Source organism: Elaeis guineensis, chromosome 7 (assembly GCF_000442705.2).
Source record: "Elaeis guineensis isolate ETL-2024a chromosome 7, EG11, whole genome shotgun sequence".
Lineage (NCBI taxonomy): Eukaryota > Viridiplantae > Streptophyta > Magnoliopsida > Arecales > Arecaceae > Elaeis > Elaeis guineensis.
The window spans coordinates 19,440,290-19,450,976 of NC_025999.2; the positions used below are offsets into that span (position 1 = coordinate 19,440,290).

General features: G+C 38.3%; 1 non-coding gene across 1 annotated transcript; it reads left to right on the forward strand.

The window, feature by feature from the left end:
- Positions 1–8,357: 8,357 nt before the first annotated feature.
- LOC140859555 (small nucleolar RNA R71) lies at positions 8,358–8,463 on the forward strand. The gene has a single exon (XR_012143092.1). It is a non-coding gene; the product is annotated as a small nucleolar RNA R71 (small nucleolar RNA).
- Positions 8,464–10,687: the final 2,224 nt, after the last annotated feature.

Sequence of the window (10,687 nt, forward strand, 5' to 3'; positions counted from 1 at the left end):
TTTTAGGGTTTTTTTAAAGGGCCTGACGGCTTGTGGAGTGTTGGTGCAGAATTCCATCGAAGCTGGAGTTGCTGGAGTCGAGATGACCGCGGCCGCCGTCGGGACCTGCAAAGAAAGTCTAAACCGGAGTTGGAGGTGCTCCGGCAAGACCCTCCGACGCTCAAGTCAGTACTCTGCTTCAACAGAAATGGAGTGCTCGAGTAAAAAATTTAGTAGAGTTTTGAGATAGAGTTTTTGAGCTTAGAAAAAAATGTATCTGAGGGTCTCTTTTTATAGACAGAGTGCATAACTAGTTGACAGCGACGTCTGTAACTGCCTAGTAGTGGACTGTTCAGAGCCATCCGGAGTATGTTACGGAGAGTAGTGGCATCAGGAGTCGTTCAGAGCCACGTGGAATTTGTTACGGAGAGTAGAGTGGTGTCCGTTGTCGCGACTTGCCAAAAAGTAGTGGAGCCACGCGGAATCCATTGTAGGGAGTGGAGCAGGGTAGTGGCCATTGTCGTGATTTGCCAGAGAGTTCGGATCTGTTGGCTGAAGCTCAGCTGGGACATCTGATGGAACGGAATGGCTCTTTATCCCGTCGATCTGGGAGAAGCTCGGATGCCTCGAAGCTGCCGATGAGTCTACTGCTATTGGATACCTTAGGCACTGATACTGCAGGTGGGAGTCATCTACTGTAGAAGCTCGGATGGAGACTTTTCGTTGGTGAAGTCTGGTAGAAGTTTGATTGCTAGAGAAGTCCGTCTGGAATTCACCTGATGTGGAAGCTCGTCTGAAGATGATCCGTCGGAGAAGTTCGGTTTCATGAAGGATCTGACGGAGGGTCGACCGACGATGGACTTCAGATGGTGCTGAGGAGGTTCGACAGACGTCGGAGGCGATCGATCGTTGTAAGAATCTAGCTGTCGGAGTCCATTCGTCATAGAAGCTTGTCCAATATCCATCCGTTATGGAAGTTCGATCGAGGTCTGGTTCTTGCAGAAGGTTAAAAGGAGACCGCTTATTGTAGAAGCTCAATCGAGGATCGGTTGTCGTGAGAGCTTGGAGTAGTGATCTGGTCGGTAGGTCCTGTCCCACTGTAGAAGCTCGTCTGGGATCCAGTTACGAAGAAGCTCAACTGAGATCTACCTGTAATCGAAGTTCGAAAAAGATGTATTCACAGTAGGGGCTCGAATGGAATTTGCTTACAGTAGAGATCTGGAGTAGACCGTCCGCTGTAGGAGTTCGGAGTAGACTGTCTGCTGTAGGAGTTTGGAGTAGACCGCTCGCTGTAGGAGTTTGGAGTAGACCGCCCGCTGTAGGCGTTCGGAGTAGACCTGATGCGTAGTCGTTGATAGCACCAAAAATAACTCTACTCACTATGTAGGTAGGATGAGTCGAGATCGTATCCTCAGGGACCTTGGGTTAAGTTGAGATTGCAAAATAAAAGAAAGAAGCGTTGTTTTGATTTAGAAAATAAATTATCTTAAAATTGATGTAATAAGAAAATAAAGAGCTCGAGAGTTTTGAATTAATTTTGTACTAGCAGAGTTGTATCTATTTTTTTTTAATTAAATTGATGTGATTAATCTTAGAAAAAATATTTATCTTTTCTCGGCACGCTCCGTACTCGTAGATCACGGTGTGTCTCTGGAAAGTACTAGGTAAACAACTCTTCTTTCCTCGGCACGTCTCGTATCTGTAGATCACGGCGCGTCTCCGTAAAGTAAAAATTGTTCCTAATATTAATCTAACAGGAAAGCATAAATAAAAGCATATGAAAGAGAGCAAATAAAGAACTCATGACAATTTAAATAAAAAGCATAATCTTTATTGCATATAAAGAAATACAAGAAAGTTTAGAACAATAAATCCGCTCTGTGTCATTACAAAGTTTCTTCTCCACTCCCGAGACTGCTAGCCTAGCTGCTCATGAAGTAGTCCCTTTCTTTTTCTCTATGCAAGGCTCTAGAAGAATTTCTGGGATCCTGTTCAAATAGAAGTACAAGAGCCTTTTTATAGGTGTTAGGAGAGAGGAGTTTTACATGATTTTTCGATATGGGACTAAAGAAAAAAATACTAAAGACCGCGCGTCCGAATGCCGAACCCACATCCACGCCCGCCTGCACGTCCGCGCTTCGCGTCGCCCGCGCGTCGCCTGCGCGTCTGCTGCCGCGATCCGTGCGCCGCTGTGCCGCTCGCACCCGCACCCGCGCTCGCCCGCGCTGTGCCGCTCGCGCCCACGCCCGCAATGTCGCGTTCACGAGGAAAGCACCCGTGAAACAAATTACAAAAGTTTCCAATTACAAAAAAAAAATTTTGTTTCTTTAAAATGACGCCTATATCCTTTTAGATTCCTTGCATAGTATCTTCATTTTCTATAATACCATATACATCCTTCTTTTATTTTAATTTCGTTTTAAGTCCAATTTTCTTCAAACTTGAGTCTTTTTGATCTGCGAATCGGACTCTTTGTATCGGTGATCACCTTTTCTATAAAACATAAAAAGAAATATCAAATTCTTAATAAATAAAATAAATTAAATATAATTTTTTGCTTTAAAATACTTAAATTAAGTATTTATCATACCCTCCAACTTGAATTTTGCTCGTCCTCGAGTAAAATAGATATATCAGCATTGTGTACCGACTTGATTTTGAATAAAAAGTTAGGTTAGGCATCCCAAAAGGTAGGTGATACTTGGTCAGACCATTAAAGAGATACTTCATTGGATTATCAATTTGACCCAATTAGTGGCTGAGTATTAACTAAAAAAATTTCAAGAGCTTTCCTTTCACCAACTCCCCATTTTACTCTTTAAATCCTCTAACTTAATGTGAGAAAGGTTTATTATCTTCTTGCAATTTAATTTCTTTGTTATCCACTTTCTTTTTTTTTTAACATTGCCCACCTTTTTATGCGAACCACAACGCTTACCTAGGCGAAGGGGCCCGATTACTCAATAGGAAACCAATATATATATATATATATATATATATTTAATAAAAATAAAATTTTAAGGAGAATTTTTGCATACCTCGATCTTTTCACCCAATCTCTCATGAAGCAGATTCTTTATTGAGATCAGTAAGAAGAGGGTTGTAGAATCACCCTTAAATTTTGGTTTAGTCTAAACCCTGCCATTCATTAGATTTTTTTAATAATTTATTTCTCAATATCTCTAAAATTATCTTGATCGTTAATCATTCATTGATTAGGATGCCTAATTGACTCTTAATCAAAATAAAATTTGGATACACAAAACTAATTATTTCTGACTATACTCGAAGATTTCATTAATTTCCTTCCCCTCCCAACTTAATCTACATTGTCCTCAATGGAGTAGAAAATCAATGAAAATAAAAGGAGAGAGTGCACCTGGGATAATTTTGCTTCAAAAGTTGAAGATAGCTTCATTGATTAATAGGCTTTTGTTCTAAATTTCTGCAGCTGTAGTAAAGTAAAAAGTAAAAAAATAAAATAAAATCGTTGGGTTGCCTCCCAACAAGCGCTAAGTTTTACATCTTCAGCCAGACTGAATTGAGTATTATGACGGTATTGGATCCACTAAATCAACAAATTCAATTAATTCTCTATCACTAATTCCATCTATGTAAGGTTTCAATCGCTGACCGTTCACTTTAAAGATGTTTTCCTGTTTAGGATTTTTGAGTTCTATAGCTCCATGAGGAAATACCTGAGTTACAATGAAAGGTCCGTCCCAACATGAGCGAAGTTTTTCAGGAAACAGACGCAACCTAGAATTGAAGAGCCAAACTTTTTGATTGGGCTCGAATATGTTTCATGCAATGAATTTATCGTGGTATGCTTTAGTTCGAGCCTTATAAATTCTGGCACTCTCATATGCTTCATTGCATAGCTCTTCAAGTTCATTTAGTTGAAGTCTCCTATTGGAACCTGCATTTTTCATATCAAAGTTAAATTGCCGTATGGCCCAAAATGCACGATGTTCCAATTCCACCGGCAGATGACAAGCTTTTTCGAATACAAGTCGATAAGGAGACATTCCTATGGGTATTTTAAAAGCAGTACGGTAAGCCCATAATGCATCATCCAAGCATGCTGACCAGTCTTTTCTATCGGGTCTTATCATTTTTTCAAGAATATGCTTGATCTCTCTATTGGAGACCTCAACTTGACCACTTGTCTGGGGGTGATAAGGTGTGGCAACTTTATGAGTTATTCCGTATTTTTTCATTAGCATGTCGAAGTGCTTATTTGTGAAGTGTGTACCCCCATCGCTAATTATGGCTCTTGGGTATCCAAATCGACTAAAGATGTTATGCTGAATGAACTTGATCATGACTTTGTGATCATTGGTTCGGGTTGCCATAGCCTCTACCCATTTTGATACGTAGTCCACTGCTACCAAAATATACTCGAATCTAAATGAGGAGAGAAAGGGTCCCATGAAATCAATTCCCCAAACATCAAAAATTTCTACAACAAGAATAGGGGACAGGGGCATCATATCTTTTCTCGAAATATTTTCTGTTTGCTAGCATCGCAAGCAATTACGGCCAAATTCATGTGCATCTTTGAATAGTATCGGCCAATAAAATTCACTCTGCAACACCTTTGCTGCAGTTTTTCTTCCATTAAAATGTCCCCCACATGCTAACGAGTGGCAGAAAGTAAGAATACCTTGGACTTCACACTCCGAGACACAACGTCAGATTACTTGATCTGGGCAATATTTGAACAATTCTAGTTCTTCCCAGAAATAGTACTTTACTTGGGAGAAAAATCTATTTTTCTCTTGTTGGGTCCAGTGAGATGGGATTTGTCCCACTGCCAAGTAATTGACTATATGAGCGAACCAGAAAAGATCAGTGGAAGAGATTGAAAAGAGTTATTCATCCGGAAACCTATCTTTAATCCTTTCTTTATTGTGTTCTACCAGGATCCTAGAAATATGATCTGCTACCAAGTTTTCGGAGCCCTTTTTGTCTAAAATTTCTAAATCAAATTCTTGTAATAGAAGGATCCATCTAATCAGCCTAGGTTTTGTATCTTTTTTGGATAGCAAATGTTTCAGTGCTGCATGATCGGAGTATACTAGGACCTTGGAGCCCAAAAGGTATGATCTAAATTTATCTAGGGCAAACACAACAGCGAGTAACTCCTTTTCAGTCGTGGTGTAATTCAATTGAGCATCTGAAAGAGTTTTACTTGCATAATAAATTACATGCGGTTCTCGATTAAATCTTTGCCCAAGGACTGCCCCTATAGCATAATCAGAAGCATCACACATGATTTCAAATGGTAGGGTCCAATCCAGAGATTTTATGATTGGTGCAGTGGTTAAGGCAGTTTTGAGTTTATTATAAGCAGTTAGACAATCTTCATTAAAATCAAAAGAATTTTTCTTGGCAAGCAAGTTGCACAAGGGTCGTGATATCTTGCTGAAATCCTTAATGAAGCGCCTATAGAAACCTGCATGGCCTAGAAATGATCGCACCTATTTAACCGAGGTTGGGGGAGGCAATTTCAAGATTACTTCAACCTTTGCTTTATCTACTTCGATCCCTCGCTTGGATACAATATGTCCAAGCACGATTCCTTCACGAACCATAAAATGGCTCTTCTCCCAACTTAAAACCAAATTTGTCTCTATACATCGTTGAAGAACCTTGGCTAGATTTTGAAGACAATCATCAAAGGTAGAGCCAAATACTAAAAAATCATCCATGAAGACTTCTAAAAATTTATCGACCATATCAGAAAAGATGGCCAAAATGCATCGTTGAAAAGTGGCTGGTGCATTGCAAATACCGAATGGCATACGTCTAAATGCAAATATTCCATATGGGCATGTGAAAGTAGTCTTTTCTTGATCAGCAGGAAATATCGGGATCTGGTTATATCCTGAATATCCATCTAGAAAACAGAAGAAACTTTGTCCTGCTAGCCGTTCTAAAATTTGGTCAATAAAAGGCAAAGGAAAATGATCTTTCCTAGTAAAGGCATTCAGCTTTCGGTAGTCTACACATACTCGCCAACCAGTTGTTGCATGAGTAGGAATTAACTCACCCTCATCATTCTCTACTATGGTAATACCTGACTTCTTAGGTACTACTTGGGTTGGACTAACCCATTGGCTATCCGAAATTGGGTAGATAATTCCAGCATCTAGCCATTTCACTACTTTCTTTTTCACGACTTTTCGCATATTCGGATTCAATCTTCGTTGCATGTCCCTATGTGGTTTTGCCTCAACCTCGCAGTGAATATGATGCATGCAAACAGAAGGATCTATACCCTTCAAATCGGCAATTGACCACCTTATAGCCTCTTTATGCTTTTTGAGTACCCCGACAAGTTTGTCTTCCTGATCGTTGGTTAGGTCAGATACAATGATCACTGGAAGGGTGTCATTGGATCCAAGAAATGAATATTTCAGCATGGCAGGAAGAGGCTTTAGCTCTAGAGTAGGTGGTGCTTCTAAGGATGGTACCAGAGGGCTTGATTGAATTGGTAATTGCTCGTACTTTACAGTCCAAAGGAGATTGATGCTAAAATTGGGGGGTTCTAGCAAAGCATGTATTTCTTCAGTGTATCCATCAATATCAAAATTATCCATTCCAAAATATGTTAGACATGCCTGTAAAGGATCTGAGTTGAGCAAGGCAGGAGCTTTATCTTCTATAACTTCTTCTAACAAGTTGATCTCATTATGGTCGTACACAGGTGGTCCCAAAGATGCATTGAAAATATTCAACCTTAGCTTCTTATTTCCGAAAGATACATCCATAACTCCGGTCCTACAATTTATACAAGCATTAGTGGTTGCTAAGAAGGGTCTACCTAGGATGATTGGTATTTGGTTGGGGTTGCTGCCAGATTCCATATCCAGCACAAGAAAGTCAACAGGAAAGTAAAATTCATCTATTTTCACCAATACGTCTTCCAGCATTCCACGGGGTACCTTAATGAATCGGTCTGCTAGTTGTAAGGTCACTGTCGTGGGTTTTAACTCTCCAAATCCAAATATATCATATACAGAGCTCGGGAGAAGGTTGACACTTGCACCCAAGTCTAATAATGCCTTCTTAATCGTGAGGTCCCCTATGACACAAGAAATAATTGGGGTATCTGGATCTTTCAGTTTGGGTGGGGCAATTTGCTGGAAAACTGAGCTAGCCTGCTCAGTTAGGTGGACTTTTCTTGGTATTTGTGTCTTTGATTTTCGTTTCTGTATACACAGGTCCTTTAGAAATTTAGCATAGGTTGGAACTTGCTTAATGGCATCGAGAAGAGGTAAGTTTATCTGAACCTGTTTAAACAGTTCCAACATTTCATTCATTTTTATACCCTTCTTATCAAGAGGCAGAGAGGATTCTAAAGCACTGGGAAATGGAGCTTTAGGTGCAGGTGCTGGGTTAATAGGTTCTTTCTTCTCTTCAAATTTCTTCTTTTCTGTTGTAGCTGAAATTGGTTGCTCTTGTTGTTGGATTACTTCAGGTTGATTTAAGATTTTTTCGCTTCTAAGGGTCGTAATCGATTTGACATGTTCAGAAAAAGTTTTAGGACCAATGGAGATTTCAGCCATGTACTGTCCTTTTGGGTTATTAATAGGCTGACTGGGTAATTTGCCTTCTTCCCTCCTACTGAAAGATGTTGCTAGCTGACCTATCTGGGTCTCTAGCTTTGCTATTGATTGCGTATGGGAGTGAAGGAGTTGGGTATTCATTTCTAGTCCTTTAAGTGCTTGTAGTACCTTTTCTTCGAAAGTCGAGCTATGAGTACTCGGAGTGGGTTGAGGAGGGTTCTGGTATTGTGGCTGGGATGGATGCTTATAAGTCGCATCCAGATAACCTGATCTTTGTTGCACTGGAGGAACCACTGATTGTGATTTTCATGAGAAATTCGGATGGTTTCTCCATCCCAGATTGTACGTACTAGAATAGGGGTTGTTCTCTGATCTATGAGTAGTTTGGGCTTGATGGATTTGTTCTTGTACATATTCAGGAAACTGTGGTGCAACCGGACAATCATTCACACAATGAGTGGGGCTCGAACACTGCACATATATCTTGTATCTGACGGGATGGAGAAGGTGACTGTCCTATACTTAATAATCGTTCTAACTTTTGGGATAATTCATCTACCTTATGATGGATATCTATGGCATTTCCTACTTCATATATTCCACCTCTCTTTGGGTTTAACATGGATTTATCTCTAATAGAGGCAGACATATGATGTAATAAATTTTTACTTAAAATTTTAAACAGTTGCAATGCTTCATTCTCACTTTTCAACATGAATGTCCCACTGCATGATGCATCGATCATTTGTCGATGTCTTTCAGATAGCCCATCATAAAAATATTGGATTAACTACCACTTGGGTACAGCATGGTGGGGATATTTTCTAATAAGGTCCTTTAATCTCTCCCATATTTTATGAAATATTTCTCCATCTAATTGGAAAAAACTAGTTATGGCTTTCCTTATTTGATTAGTTTTTCCTATGAAAAAATATTTCTTGAGAAACTCTCCTTGCAGCTGGTCCCAGGTTGATATAGTCATGGAATCCAAAATATGTAGCCAGTATTTGGCTTTGTCTTTAAGTGAGAAAGAAAATAATTTTAACCTAAGAGCATCATCGGAGAAGTTGTGAATTTTGACAGTTGAGCATATCTCAAAAAATTCTTCAAGATGTTTATAAGGGTCCTCATTACTAAGTCCATAAAATGAAGGTAACATTTGGATTACACTGGACTTAATTTCATATTGAGTGGCCTCCACAGGGGGCACTTGAATACAAGGAGAGTAGGTATATGTGGAAGGAGTAAAGTACTCCTTCAATTGCCTAGGTGGATTATTCTCCTGATTTTGGTCCATATTTTTACGTCTGTTGGCTCTAAAGGTTCTTTCTATTTCTGGATCAAAAGGTTGGATTTCTGATCGTAACGATCTACAGCCAAGCATACACCTTACAATTATACTTTAGAGCAAACACAAAAAAATTTGGTTTATATATATATATATTTATAATAAGGTGAGAAAAGAATGAAGAAAATCTAAAGAGAAGAATCTAAGATTCTTAAATCTATGAAAAGAGAGAAATTAGTTAATATTTAGATGTTAATTGCAATCAACTTAAACAAGCATGGACTCTTTATCCTAAGGTTAACTTAGATCTACACAGCTCCTAACTTCCAAGACCGCCTTTGAGCACTCCAAGCTCAAGACTGACTAACTGACTCGGTCAGGTAAGCGTAAGATATGGGAGGTTTCCTGCTCGTTGCTTTCCTTAGACACCAACTGAGTTGGCCAGGTCAGTCAACGAAACCAATTGAAAATCACTTTCTTTAACCACTTGCCTTAGACACCGAGCAATTAACCAATCCGCACTCGGTTCAACTCTAGAACTTTCTTGTCCTATTGAGCTCGAAATTCCTAGGGCTGACGTCTAGTTGATTTTAAATTAAGGCTTGGTTTAGTGCAGAATGAAGGTTATAATTTTTGGACCAAGAAATGGTGATCAAATCCCCACCTTATCTGGTTAATGGGTTATTGCCCTTAAGATTAATTATGGAGATGCAATGCAAAGAAACAAGGTGTCCAATCAAGTTAGAAATTTTTATATTTGAGGTTACGCTATTTTAGTTAAGTATTATGAAATGTCAGTGGCTTCTCTTTTTTTTAAAAAAAAAAAGGGTTTATAGTTTTATCTTTTTATATATTTTTTTTAATTTTTTTTAGTTTTGCAAGAAAATAAGTTTAAGTGATTAAGTCTAAAAAGCAATAAATCACTAGGCTATAAAAAATAGCAAATTATTCTAAGCAGAAAAATTCTTAAGATTAAAAAGTAGTAAATTAGTTATGCAAGGTAATTATGTAATTATGCAAATAAGATTATCTAGCTAGAAAGCACTGAAAAAAATTTAAAGCGAGAAATAAAAACTGAAAAGTATTTTTTTTTAAATTTTTTTTTTAAAATTTTTAATTCAACCATGCCAAGATCTCCGATAATGGCGCCAAAATTTGATGCGTAGTCATTGATAGTACCAAAAATAACTCTACTCACTACGTAGGTATGATGAGTCGAGATCGTATCCTCAGGGACCTTGGACTAAGTTGAGATTGTAAAATAAAAGAAAGAAGCGTTGTTTTGATTTAGAAAATAAATTATCTTAAAATTGATGTAATAAGAAAATAAAGAGCTCGAAAGTTTGGAATTAATTTTGTACTAGCAGAGTTGTATCTTTTTTTTTTTAATTAAATTGATGCGATTAATCTTAGAAAAAATACCTATCTTTCCTCGACATGCTCCGTACCCATAGATCATGGTGCGTCTCTAGAAATTACTAGGTAAACAACTCTTCTTTCCTCGGCACGCTCCGTATCCGTAGATCACGGCGTGTCTCCGAAAAGTAAAAATTATTCCTAATATTAATCTAACAGGAAAGCATAAATAAAAGCATATGAAAGAGAGCAAATAAAGAACTCATGATAATTTAAATAAAAAGCATAATCTTTATTGCATATAAAGAAATACAAGAAAGTTTAGAATAATAAATCCGCTCTGTGTCGTTACAAAGTTTCTTCTCCACTTCCGAGACCGCTAGCCTAGCTGCTCATGAAGTAGTCCCTTTATTTTCCTCTATACAAGGCTCTAGAAGAATTTCTGGGATCCTGCTCAAATAGAAGTACAAGAGCCTTTTTATAGGTGTTA